This window comes from Suncus etruscus, chromosome 3 (genome assembly GCF_024139225.1).
Source record: "Suncus etruscus isolate mSunEtr1 chromosome 3, mSunEtr1.pri.cur, whole genome shotgun sequence".
In the NCBI taxonomy this organism is placed as follows: domain Eukaryota; kingdom Metazoa; phylum Chordata; class Mammalia; order Eulipotyphla; family Soricidae; genus Suncus; species Suncus etruscus.
The window spans coordinates 151,411,779-151,423,514 of record NC_064850.1 but is presented as its reverse complement, the minus strand read 5'-3'; the positions used below and the strand labels follow the sequence as shown (position 1 = coordinate 151,423,514).

At 38.1% G+C, this 11,736-nt stretch overlaps 1 pseudogene; it reads left to right on the top strand.

Annotated features, from left to right (window-relative positions):
* The first annotated feature begins 11,050 nt into the window (after positions 1-11,050).
* Positions 11,051-11,499, top strand: LOC126003408 (60S ribosomal protein L26-like; annotated as a pseudogene).
* The last annotated feature ends 237 nt before the right edge of the window (positions 11,500-11,736 follow it).

Below are 11,736 nucleotides of genomic sequence, written 5' to 3'. Positions count from 1 at the left end.
TTTCTTTTTTCATAGAAAAACTTTTTAGTTAGATGTAGTTCCATTTATTTAGGCTTGATGCTATAACTCTTGCCATTGGCATCCTATCATCGAAGACTTTGAGATCTAAGACTTTGAGTTTTATGATTATGTTTTCCTCAATGCACTTTATGGATTTGGGTCTAATATCCAGGTTTCTAATCCACTTTAAATTGACCTTGGTGTAAGGTGTGAGATATGGATCAATCTTTAATTTCTTATATGTGATTATCCAATTGTTCCAACACCATTTTGTTGAAGAGACTGTCTTTGTTCCATTTCAAATTCTTGTCTCCTTTTCAAAGATTAGTTTACTGTATACTTGAGGTTTTGTTGCTGGATATTCTGACCCATTAGTCTAGAACTCTCTCTTTGTTCCAATACCATGATATTTTGATCACCATGGCTTTGTAGTAGAGCTTCAAATTAAGCAATGAGATGCCTCCCAATTTCTTGTTTTTCAATATGGATTTGGCTTTCCTAGGTCTTTTATATCTCCACACAACTTTATAATTGATTGTTATAAGTCCTTAAAGAGTGTTGTCTGATTTGAATAGGGATTGCTTTGAATCTATAAAGTAGTTTAGGTAAGTTAGTCATTTTGATGATATTGATTTTCCAACCCATTTTCATGGAATGTTCTTGCATTTCCTTAGGTCCACTTCAATTTCTTTCTGAAGTGTTTTGAGGCTTTCATGGTATAGGTTTCTCAGCTTTCTTATTAGTAATATCCCTAGATATTTGATACTTTTAGATACTGTTTTATTAGCACCATGCTCTAACCAACTGAGCTAACCAGCCTAGATACTTTTTTAAATGGAATAGACTAAGATCTCTTTCTCTTCTGAGTCGTTATTTGTATAAAGGAATGAAACTGTCTTTCATGTATTGACTTTGTAGTCAGCCACTTTACTGTATTGGTTTATTGTTTCTAGGAGGTTTTTTGTGGAAAACTTCTCTTTAGGTTTTTTGATGCATATCATCATGTCATCTGCAAATTGAAATAGTTTGACTTTCCCATGTGCTATTTGGATTTCTTTTATTTCTTTCTCTTGTCTTATTGCTATTGCAAGGACTCAATACTATGTTGAATAAGAGTGCAGACAGTGGCAAGCCTTAGCTAGTACCAGAGCTTAGTGGAAGTGCTTTCAGTTTTTTTTACTATTAAGAATAATGATGGCTGGGGCCAGAGAGATAGGATGGAGGTAAGGCGTTTGTCTTGCATGCAGAAGGATGGTGGTTCGAATCCCGGCATCCCATATGGTCCCCTCGAACCTGCCAGGAGCGATTTCTGAGCTAAGAGCCAGGAGTAATTCCTGAGCGCTGCCGGGTGTGACCCAAAAAACAAACAAACAAACAAACAAAAAAAGAAAAAGAAAAGACATTTTTGCAATAATTCTCAGGGACAAAAGAGATGAGGGCTGGAAGGTTCCGCTCATGACCACAAAGAGTGATGAGTGCAATTAGAGAAATAACTACACTGACGACTATCATAACAATGCGAATGAATGAGGGAAGTAGAAAGCCTGTTTCAGATACAGGCGGAGGTTGAGGAGGAGGGAGATTTGGGACATTGGTGATGGGAATGTTGCACTGGTGAAGGTGGGTGTTCTTTATATGACTGAAACCCAACTACAATCATATTTGTAATCAAGGTGTTTAAGTAAAAATATTTTAAAATGACAGAAAACTGAAAAATTAGCAAATAAGGAAATTTGCAGAAATGGTATTATGACAAGGTAAAAATATTCTCTTTAATACTGAAAAATATTCAGTCCAATTCAATTGTTTTATGATAATAAAATCTGATTTTAGGTAAACATGCAATAATAAAAATAAACAACAAAACATCAATAAGTATTAATCAAGTTCTTAATAATAATTTAATTAATAAAATAATAAAATAAAATATTACATGTAAATATTAATATTAAATAATAAATTAAAATATAAAATAATAAAGCCTGGAATCATAAAATTGTTTTTTTTTTATTTAAAATGCATCTTATATCGACATGTTCAAAGAGAGAGCTCAATGACTGAACACATACTTTGCGTATAGGAGGCTCAAGTTCAATACCTGGAACTGCATATATTCCCCCAGAAATTCTTGGTATGAATCGTGAGCCCTGAGTTAGGAGTAGTTCACCAGTGTCACTGGGTAGTCTGGGTAGTATTCAGAACTAAGAAACATGATGACATCTATTTTTATATCCCCATATGCACATTATAAATTTATATTTATGTTTCTTTTTAAGAATTTATTAAATGAGTATAATAATTACATGAATATATTGACTAGTTAATAAGATATACTACAAGAACAAAGATAATGAGATAAAGCATCAATAGAAGATAAGACTTCTGTAGAAAGATAAGTATCTGGGGGCAGAATTGATTTGGCAAAGAAGCCCTCATATCTGCCTGTATCATTAATAAAAAAGAGTCAGAAATGCACAATGAAATCTCAGCACTGAATTCAGAGGCTCTGAGGTAGAGAGGCCACCATGGGGCTGATGGTGCACAAAATCTATAAGAAGTCTGTAAGAAGCAGCTGGTTTCTTGTTTCTTCAACATTCCTTGTAGCAGGAGCCTCCAGATATCCTTTTGCCCAATAGGATTCCAGAGATTTTTTTTCTAAAGATCTTGAAATGCCTTAGATGTTTTGAATGTGAGAATGTCCAGAGATAAAGACCTGGACCTGGATGTAAAATACTGCCCAAGTTTTGTGTCATGCGGTGCACATAAAAGCAATCCCCAAATCCAATAGTGTGTAGCTTTTCAGCTACAAATGACAGCAGTAAATCTTTAGCAACTGAGGAAATTCTTTGACATTAAAGAGATAGTATAGAAAGTTTTGACAAAGTGATAGTACAGCTACCTTGCAAGACAACTAACCTGGGTTTGACCACTGGATGTGACCAGACAAACCAAAGAAATGAAACTGAGAGCCCTAAAATAATGCTATGGCACAATCTCCACAATAGTCCTACTGGAAGTTGTAGATGGCGTGGTGATGTCTCAAAGTGCTAGCTAGAGAATATGCTCTGTACATAGGTGGTCTGGGTTGATTCTCAGCATTGTCACCTCTAATCACCACTATCAGTTACTCCTGAGCACCCAGCTAGGAGTAACTCCTGAATACCACTAGGTCCCTCTGAAAACAACTGGCTAATTTATTAAGTAAAATTCTTGCTCTGGGTCATACTTTTCCTCTTTCGTCTCCAAAGACCTGACACGATGGCCATTCTTAGGATGGAAATGAATAAGTAGTTCAGCAGTTTTATTTTTCTGAGGATGTGTGTATGCACATGTATGTGTGTCTATTATGTTGTGTGTGCATCTGTGTATTTTATTTTTTACTTCTTTCAATTTTATGGGCTGGGTATCACATCTATGCTATTTATGGTTTACTTCTGACTCTATATTAAGGGGTCACTACTGGCAAGGCCAAGATAACTATATGAAATGCTGGGTATTGAAACCAAGTCAGTGACATAAAAGGCAAGTGCTCTACTTGCTGTGTACAATCATGCTGAGTTTTGTGTGTGTGTGTGTGTGTGTGTGTGTGTGTTTTAAATAGAATTAAAGGGATACTGTGGGTTTTCTTAGGTAGGAGGCAACAGGCAAAGGGACCTCAGATTCCTGGGTTAAAGGAGGTGACTTTGAGCCTGAGAAAGTGCTATCTTCAACCCAGGAAGCACAGAGATATGGGAGAAGCATGTGGGAAAATATAGCACTCTCATAAACCTTCTGGAGGTCATACATCCCTGAGCAGTGAGCCACTGAGATACCAAAAGCAGATCTTTCAAAAAAACTCTCAAGCATTGGCCTTGGAATCACCTTCTGATTCATAATAGTTAGGAGGAACTTCCTATAACATGGGAAATGAATTTTCTACAAGTTGAGTGGGTTGGGGATTTTGAGTCAGATCTCGTATGATTTTGGAAATATAATGAGATATTTCTTGCATTCCCACATTAATACTTACAAGTTCATCAGTACTTTTTGAAAGAGCATTATCTCTGCAGTTACTAATGCATACAAGGTATTAACAACAAGAATGGGAATGAGTCACATATTTTTAGCTCAGTGAGCAAATGGATAATGGGTACCAGACGCTAGACAATGAAAGTTTGATTGAAATTTTACATCTGGTTTCTATTAACCAAATTGCACACAAAATACACATTCAAGGTTTCCTGCCAGTTAATTTAAAAATGCACTTTGAATTTCGTGGGTCTCAGTTGAAATTTTGTTTTAGGAATCCCACAGGCATAAAGCCACAAATGCTGTAATGAGCTACACGGCCTCCTAATTCCTTTTCCACTTTGTAAAATCTATAAAACCAGCTCTCAGAATATTTAGGAAATACACAAAGTTCTCCATGAGCCCACTCCTAAATGCAACATGGAGAATCTGAAGGCATATTCATTCACTGATCTTCCTATGGAAAAGCAAAGGATGTTTACACATGTAGACATTCTTGTTGAATATTTGTCTGAAAATATCAAACAATAGAAGAACAGAAGAGGGGCCGGCTCAGAGGCGCTAGAGGTAAGGTGCCTGCCTTGCTTGTGCTAGCCTAGGACGAACTGCGGTTCGATCCCCCGCCGTCCCATATGGTCCCCCAAGCCAGGAGCGACTTCTGAGCACATAGCCAGGAGTAACCCCTGAGCGTCACAGGGCGTGGCCCAAAAGGAGAACAGAAGAGTAGAAGAATAGAAGAACAAAAGAAGAATCCTATCATTTGAAGGCAAATTGAACATTTCTCCACTTTTGTGTAATTATCGTGAGCATTGTTTTTTCTTAATTGCTTATCATCCATCTCAGTGGGATCAGACTTTCCTAAATTCCACCAAGAAGTCATTGTGGGTTCTTATTTTATTTTATATTTTTGCTAGACGTAGTAACATCACTACACTCCTGTGCTGAAAACCAAGTTGGAAGCTCTGTGGCCTTATGTCTGCTCAGTGTCACAGAACTGCCTTGCAAGACTGGGTTAGTCAACAATCTGCAGACTCATGTCTCCACATCCTCAGAGTTGGCCCCTGTATTTATTTTCCAGTTTGATTGGCACAAGTTGGCACAGTTTTTTCTACGTCATGTTTAAGATCGTTAATGCATTGGAACATTACTCCCTGCCCTCATGTTATTAAGAAGTTGTTTGGCCTCTGTTGCAAATCTTTTTGGGTAGAGGAGGTCATGCACTTTGATTACATAGTCTCAAGGACAGTGAAAACTCAGTGGCTGGTTTCCCAGAACTAAGCTTGTCTTCTCACAAGATATGGAAATAAGATCGAACAACATCTTCTTGGAATGGCCTCTTCAGGTCATGCCCACCAGACCACATACCTTCCTATACCCCATTTTTGTCTCAGCTGGTTCAAAGAAACTCTGGAATCTCCTGAATCATTTTAGAAATATGAAAAATGGGGCTCGGGGCTCAATTTTTTGAGACTTACTTCTGACTCATTAACAATATAACTATCCAAGACGACAAATCAGCAAAGTAAGCAGATTGGCAAGTAATTTAAGAAACTTAGGTGGGCTGGAGAGATAGTAAAGAGGGCAAGGCATTTGCCTTGCATGCAGGCTTGATGGGATCCCAAGTCCCACTAGGAGAGTTCCCCTAGCACAGAAACCAAAGTAAGCCCTGAACATCATTAAATAACCAACCACCCATACAAAAGCAAAAACAAAACAATTGGGGGTTTCTGGAGTTTATTAGGAAAGGAGTGTTCTGATGAGATACCTGGGCATTCCTAAGTGATTATCACCTCCTGAAGTCAGATGAAAATGGAAACATTATCCCTCTGGCACTTTCCCTTCCATCTCTTGGAGATGGACAGTTTCATTAGGCTGAATGTTTAGGTTGAACTAAGTTCTAGTCATCCAACACTCATTTAGCTGTTACAGGTATCAGCTGAGTTAAATGAAGAGCATTATCTGCATCACCTGCATCCTTTTGAGTAAACTGAAGTCATTCAGTTGAATGGTCTCAAGTTGAATGGAGCAAACGTGCCCCCAAGTAACTGAGAGTTCCTGCATTTCCACAGAGCCTTGCACTATTCATAGAACATTTAATTAAAATAACATTTTATTAATAGAAGCACACATTTATCAATATATCACCTGAAGATTTTCCATTCCTTCATGATAAACTTTGACTCACACACCTCTCAGAAACAACCATTGACCTGATCTTTTTGCTTCAAGATTAGTTTTTCTTACTTAATAAATTTGCATAGACTGCATATTTTTTTGTGTCAGGCTTTTTTCATATCCTGATATTCATTGGTATAGTTGGTTGATAATTTCATTTTGTGGCTGAGAAACATTTCACAGTAAGAATAAAACTCTGATAGATTGAAGTGATAATACAGTCTGTGGGCTCTTGCCTTGCACAGGGCAGGCCTGGATTTGTTTCAAAACCCGATATGGTCCTCCAAGTCTGGCAAGAGTTACTCCTGAGTGCAGAGCCAGGAACACAGCCTGAGCATGATTGGGTATGGTCCCAAACAAACAAAAATATATTTCTGTCTATAAATTCTCCCTAGAAAGGGGTGTTTGTGTACTTTTGGTTCTTATGAACAAAGTGGATGTGAATTGTTTTGTATATGTATTTGGTGGATGTATATTTTTCAAATTTAGGGTTGAAATAGCTATATGATAGGTATATGTTGAAGTCTATATGAAACTAGATTTTTGCACAAAGTGGTAGCAAGTTTTATATACCTATCAGCAGTATTCAGGGCACTGTTTGCCTTACAGCTATACCAACATTTCATTGTTTTCTCTTTTAGTCATTTTGTTTAAAATATACAGGGATATATTTTGATTTTAAGTTATATTTCCCTGCTAATCTATTATGTTGAAACTTTTTTTGTGGCAACACTGTCTTTTGATATGTGACATACAGAACAGGGATAATGTACAATACAAGCAGAGTAATTCAACTTCCTGATTCATATCCACTCCCAGATTTGTGGGGGATTGGGGCAAACTGGCCACAGATTATAATCTACAGCCTTTTGTGAGTGGTGTCTCAAAGGAACCTACTTGGGATTTGGAGTCTATTGGGGAGTAAAGACAAAGGCTTTATATCCATATTAGGTCCTGAGAACAAAATACATTTAAAGGGACATTGAAATGGGACCTGAATCTATAGAAGGGTAGGCAGCAGATGAAGAGGAGGCCAATGAGGACCTTGAGGGTTGTGAACTACCTTTTGTCTATGTCCAGTTCTCAGCAGTCGGTTGGGTATGGGTATCTTGCTGGGATTATTTTCTAATTAGTGTGATCACTCTTTTTTTTTTTTTTTTTTTTTTTTTTTGGTTTTTGGGCCACACCCGATAATGCTCAGGGGTTACTCCTGGCTATGTGCTCAGAAGTTGCTCCTGGCTTGGGGGACCATATGGGACACCGGGGGATCGAACCGCGGTCCGTCCAAGGTTAGCGCAGGCAAGGCAGGCACCTTACCTTTAGCGCCACCGCCCGGCCCAGATCACTCTTTTTTTCATATGAATTAGTATGTGATACTTACGTAAGAAAAATATTAAGCATTTTTCTGATGCATTTACTGTAAACAGCTCCCACTTACTCTTCAGGATTTCAACTTCTTAGAGACTCCTCAGTGGAGCTGGAGTTATGACAGTGAATTTCCAATATTAATGCATAATTTAAGGCATACTTTCTAATGTATCTACCATTTTGCAATTACTGACAATAGTGTTTAAGCCAGGTTTTTGAGTTGGGTAATTGTAACATGATCACTTAGCAGAGAGAGGCTTAGTGTGGTCAATGCCTTCCTCAAAGTAGAACCTCAGGTTGAACCAGGCATTTCTATGGAAAAAGATTTGCCTGTCAATCATTCACAATGGTTTTTCTTTTTTTTTCTTTTTTTCTTTTTTTTGGATTTTGGGTCACACCTGGCAGTGCTCAGGGGTTACTCCTGGCTGTCTGCTGAGAAATAGCTCCTGGCAGGCATAGGGGACCATATGGGACACTGGGATTCGAACCAACCACCTTTGGTCCTGGATCGGCTGCTTGCAAGGCAAATACCGCTGTGCTATCTCTCCGGACCCTCACAATGGTTTTTCTACAAAGTAAATAATGTGATGGGGATGTTCCCTATTGCAATAAAAATACAGGCTGGCCTTTTACAAAAGGTGCAGAGATGAGAGTGAAGTTTTGAAAAAAACTTGAAGTGTATAAGAATTCTTCACAAAATTTATTCAAATTTCAAGCTCTTCTCCAGTTAAAATGTAATTTTATTGTCAGAAATCCAACTCAGTGTTGCACTGGTGAAGGGGGGTTTTCTGTTTATTACTGAAACCCAATTACAAACATGCTTGTAATTATGGTGTTTAAATAAAGATTTATTTTTAAAAAATCCAACTCAAACCAATGATTCCACGAGATAGGTGGGATTATCTCAGACCAAAACTCTGTAGGCTCTGTAGGCACTGTGGCACTTTCTCTATGAAGGAGATCAGGTCTATAAGTCAGCACACAAGCTAAGGATCCTTTCCTCCTCCCCCCACCCCACCCACTGGAATATGCTAGTCTTGCATGGCTGGCAATCATTTAGGATTTCTGCACATGGTGTCTCACCAGACTTACATACTAAATCTTAGCCTTCAATATAATAGGAAATAAAATGTAGGGCCTTTGGGAGAAGACTGAGGTCTTGAGCGTGAGTCCTCAGAAAAGGAACCAGTGCCATTGTAGAAGAAATCTCAGAGAGCCCCTAGTTTTCCTGCATATAAGGACATAGGAAGAAAGCACCATCTGTGAACCTGGAAGAGGAACCCCTTGAGACACTAAATCTGCCAGTGCCATAACTTCAAGGATTAGAACTTAGAAATACATTCCTGATGTTTAAGTCACAAGTCTATGATGTTCAATCCGGCCTTGAACACCTAATGGTTCTAAAATCCTTTCATGAAACTTCAGTATAGATTATAGTAAAATATCTATACCAAATAAGGGAGAAAATTTATGAGGTGTGCTCTCAGTTCATTATACCATATTAAAATGCCATAACCTGGGGTTTTAAAACACAAATGTATTTCTCAACATTTTGGAGGCTGAAGGTCTAAGAAAAAAATAGCAGTATTTCAGTGAGGACTTACTTTCTACTTGGAAGATGGCAGGCTTCCCACTATGGTAGAGTGAGAGCTCTCTGAGGTCTCTTCTAAGATGGACACTAATCCTGTCAGAGAGCCTCATTTTTATGACGGGGCAATTCTCACATCCCTCTCACTTTTTTAAAGATCCCACCTATAATTACCATCACGCAGATAATTTAATCTTCAAAATATGCATTTGGAAAAACATAATTGAGTCTCTATATATTCTACTCTCCCCTACAAAAAATGAAAATGCATTAATCCTATTACAGTAGCCCCCCCCCCCAAATCTTAAGCCATTCTTGCATCCAGGGCTCATGTAAATCAGACACAGATGAGGGAGGAAATGTTTCATTTTTAGGCAAAAATCTTCTCTAGTTGTGAATCCTTAAAAGCAGAAACTAATATGCTTCTATTACACTACGGTGGGCTGGTGTTATAACAGACATTCTCATTATAAAAAGGAGACAGAAAGAGGTGAGGGATCCCGGGTAAACACAAGAAATTTTGACGGGACAAATTCCATAGATCTATGGCTAGAGAACCATCCTTTTAAGCTCAGTTCTTTGTCCCTAGAGCCACCAGGTTGGTCCATCTTTGTGGCAAAGCCAAGCAAATATCAGCCTCCAAGGTCTGGGTGTGCTTATCTCCAAGGTAGCTACCAGCACCCCTTTTACAACCAAGATAATGGCTCTCCCTTTGAAAACAAGGATTCGGTCCTCTAGATCTCTGAATCAGCATCAAGATTTTTCTTCCCCTAGTTTAAAGCAAAACTGTTGTAGCTGGATAGCGAGAATATCTAGTTCTGTGCAGATAGATCGTAAAGTTGTACAGGGTCAAAAAAGTTTGAAAGCCTTGCTGCCATCTCTTTAGCTCAAATGACTTTCTTGAACAATTTTATAATTTCTTCCTTAAGCGACAGCTAAGCCATAACTCTAGGATGTGGCTCTTTTTAATAATCTTTCTCCGCTTTGCAATAGAGGCAGGTAGCTACCTTCCTAAAACTTCAATACTAGTCTCAATGTTGTTATTGTTAATAAACAATTCTTTCAGCAACTCATTGTCTATACTCATTCTTTGCCAGAAAAAATCAGGAAAAGTGAAGTATTGCATTCAATGCTTTTAGAAATATTCTTAGGTAAATGTTTCAGTTTCACAAATTCCACTTTCCACAAAACACTGAATATCATTTTTTTGCCACTCTATAATAAGAGTTATCTTGCCTCCAATTTCTTTATTTGGAGGAGAATTTGGGTTTGGGGTAACACTGAACTATTCTCAAGGGTTATTCCTGACTCTGTACTCAGGGATCACTCCTTGGAATGTGAAGGGTCCATAGTGCTTTGGATTGAATCTGGGTGGTTGCATGCAAGGCAAGTGCTTTACTTGTTGTATTACCTCTCTACTTCTCTTCAGTTTCTAATAACTTTTTTTCTAATCCTTATCAGAGACATCACCAGAAGGCAAATGATGTCCATGTTTCTATAAACAGTCTGTTGACAATTATTTGTGCATCATTTAAGAAGATGGGAGGATTCACTCCAATTTCCTATGTTTTTAGATATGTGTTAGAGTAATACCATTCTTTGTATCACATGTTTTAGTGTGGACTATCCACAGAAACCAAACAATGAAACTTGGCAAAAAATATTCCATTAGACCTTAAATCATGAGGAAAATCCCTAGTGATTTAGGATTATCTGGAGTACTGGATCCACTTTACACCCCACTGAACATTTATATTATTTATTATGTAGAATAAAGTATTGATGCCCACAATTATGTAGGCTGAGAAGTTCTAGGCTCTTTAATTGGTTCTTTTTAACCCAGGAGAACTGATGCTGAGTCCCCATTTGAAGATAGATCACTGATGTCCTGGGGAGCCAGTACAACTCCAGAAGGTCACCATGAAGTTCAACCCGTTTGTCATCTCGGATTGTAGCAAAACCCACAAATGCCACTTCAATGCTCCCTTGCGTGTGTACCTGAAGATCATGTCGTCGCCGCTATCAAAAGAGCTGTGGCAAAAATACAATGTTCACTTCATGCCCACCAGCAAGAATGATGAGGTTCAGGTGGTTTGAGGGCACTACAAAGGTCAACAAATCAGAAAGCTAGTCCAGGTATACCGGAAAAAATATGTCATCTACATTGAGTAGGTGCAGCGAGAGAAGGCCAATGGCACGACTGTCCATGTGGGCATTCACTCCAGCAAGGTGGTCATCACCAGGCTAAAACTGGACAAGGATAAAAAAAAAAAACCTCTTGAACATAAAGCCAAATCTTGACAAGTTGGTAAAGAAAAGTCGAATACAAGGAAGAACTGATTGAGAAAATGCAGAAATGAAAGTGACTGTTGTGCAGCCATCTTTTAACTAGGTCTTCAGTAGCGTCTTGTATTCGAACATTTTTGTGATGACTCCAAAACAATTCTACTTCTTTGTTTTTTTTCCTAATATGTGGCTCTGTAAATTTATCTTTTATGCTTTTGAATAATTTGATGAATAAAAATGGGACATGTTCCCTGATTCAAAACAAGAAGAAGAAGAAGAAGAAGAAGAAGAAGAAGAAGAAGAAGAAGAAG